This window comes from Piliocolobus tephrosceles, chromosome 11 (assembly GCF_002776525.5).
Source record: "Piliocolobus tephrosceles isolate RC106 chromosome 11, ASM277652v3, whole genome shotgun sequence".
Taxonomy (NCBI): domain Eukaryota; kingdom Metazoa; phylum Chordata; class Mammalia; order Primates; family Cercopithecidae; genus Piliocolobus; species Piliocolobus tephrosceles.
The window spans coordinates 47006974-47009504 of record NC_045444.1 but is presented as its reverse complement, the minus strand read 5'-3'; the positions used below and the strand labels follow the sequence as shown (position 1 = coordinate 47009504).

General features: G+C 40.0%; 1 pseudogene across 1 annotated transcript; it reads left to right on the top strand.

Moving 5' to 3' along the window:
• Window positions 1–1138: 1138 nt before the first annotated feature.
• Window positions 1139–1487, top strand: LOC111546176 (annotated as a pseudogene). The gene has a single exon (XR_002732674.1). The product of XR_002732674.1 is annotated as a 60S ribosomal protein L36a-like (transcript).
• The last annotated feature ends 1044 nt before the right edge of the window (window positions 1488–2531 follow it).

Genomic DNA, 2531 nt, shown 5'->3' with positions numbered 1-2531 from the left:
CCCAGGCTGGAGTGCAGAGGCATGGGTGGGATCATAGCTCACTGCAGCTTTGAACTCCTGAGCTCAAGCAACTCCCCTGCCTCAGGCTAGCTGCAGTTCTGTAGCTAGAACTACAGGTGTGCACCACCACCCCTTGCAAATTTTTTATTTTATTATTATTATTATTATTATTATTATTATTATTATTATTATTATTATAGAGACAGGGTCTCACTATGTTTCCTAGGCTGGTCTCGAACTCCTGGCCTCAAGTGATCCTCTAGCCTCAGTCTCCTAAATTGTTGGCATTACAGGCATAAGCCACCATTCCTGGCCTCTTATTTTTTTTATTATTATTATTTTGAGACAAAGCCTCACACTGTCACCCAGGCTGAAGTGCAGTCGCGGGATCACAATTCACTGTGGCCTCAAACTCCTGGGCTCAAGCGATCCCACCTCATCCTCCAGAGTAACTGGGACTACAGGCGTGTGCCACCACACCTGGCTAATTTTTTGTTTATGTTTTGTAGAGATGAGGTCTCTCTGTGTTGCTCAGGCTGCTCTTGAACTCCTGGACTCAAGTGATCCACCCTCCTCAGCCTCCCAAAGTGCTGGGATTACAGGCCTAAGCCATAGGCCCATTCACTTCTTGGCCTCTTTTATATCTTTAACCAGTGAAGCTTTAAGATCAAATGCTGTTTATTCTCTATTAGTAACATACTACTTTTGGCAAATCTTACAACCATGGGACACCAACCAATCAATTTCAACATGGAGGTTAAGAACAACTGCTCTCCAGCCTGGGCAACATAGCCAGATCTTGTCTCTGACAAAAAAAAAAAAAAAAAAAAAGCAAAAGAAAAGGAGCAGGGGCTCACATCTGTAATCCCAGCACATTGGGAGGCCGAGGTGGGAGGATCACTTGAGCCCAGGAGTTTGAGACCAGCCTGGGCAACATGGCAAAATCCTGTCTCTACCAAAAATACAAAAATTAGCTGGATGTGGTAGCACATGCCTATAGTCTCAGTCACCCTGGAAGTTGAGGTGAGAGGATGACTTGAGCCAAGGAGGCAGAGGTTGCAGTGAGATGAGATGGTGCCACTGCACTCCAGCCTGAGTGATAGAGTCAGACCCTGTCTCAAAATAAATAAAAGCTTTCTTCCCGTGCCAATATCGCTCTTGCAAGCATGGTTAACGTCCCTAAAACCCGCCGGACTTTCTGTAAGAAGTGTGGCAAGCACCAACCCCACAAAGTGACACAGTACAAGAAGGGCAAGGATTCTCTGTATGCCCAGGGAAAGCGGCGTTATGACAGGAATCAGAGTGGCTAAGGTGGGCAAACTAAGCCGATTTTCCGGAAAAAGGCTAAAACTACAAAGAAGATTGTGCTAAGGCTTGAGTGCGTTGAGCCCAACTGCAGATCTAAGAGAATGCTGGCTATTAAAAGATGCAAGCATTTTAAACTGGGAAGAGATAAGAAGAGAAAGGGCCAAGTGATCCAGTTCTAAGTGTCATCTTTTATTATGAAGACAATAAAATCTTGAGTTTATGTTCAAAAAAATAAATAAATAAATAAATAAATAAATAAAACCAGTGTGGTGGCCTATACCTGCAGTCCCAGCTGTTCAGGAGGCTGAGGCAGGAGATCGAGGCTGCAGTGAGCTGTGATTGCACCGTTGCACTCCAGCCTGGGCAGCAGAGCAACACTCTGTCTCAAAAAAAGAAAGAAAAGAAAAGAAAAGAAAAGAAAAGAAAAGAAAAGAAAAGAAAAGAAAAAGAAAGAAAGAAAGAAAGAAAGGGAAGGAGGGAAAGGGAGAGAGAGGGAGGGAGGCAAAGAAAGAAAAAAGGAAGGAAGGAAGGAAAGAGAGAGAGAGAAAAAAGAGAAAGAAAAAAGAAAGAAAGAAAAGAAAAAGTAGAAAGAAAGAGAACGACAGCTCTGAGGCTTACAAAATTTACATTGTTAAAATATTAAGTGTGAAGCCCATGTGCTTAGTTTATAAGAGGTAGGAAAAGATTATGAATGTTATGTCTATGTTCTGCTGAAGAAAACTATAATCTAATGCTTTTGACAGGACCTACTGTCATTTATGATGATTAAGAATCAATTTATAAAACATTTACCTAGAGATAGTTTTTTTCTCATTTTATTTTATTTTTCTAAGACAAGGACCATATTCAGGTAGAATGACTTACTTTAAATACTTTTAGGGGTGGATAAAGACGGATTGGTTAATGGGTACAAAAAATGCAGTTACGTAGTAGAAGTAAGATCTAGTGTTAGGTGGCACACTAGATTATTATTGTTAACTATAGTAGCCATAGTTAACAATCATTACTTTAGTTAGCAATAATTTAAAATATATTTCAAAATAACTAGAGGAATGGATGTTGAATGTTCCCAAATAAGTAACAATGGTGAGGTGATGGCTATCCCAATTACCTTGATTTGATCATTACACATTGTATGTTTGTATAAAAATACATGTACCCTGTAAATATGTACAACTATTATGTAGCCATACAAATTAAAAATTAAAATTATAAAAGGAATT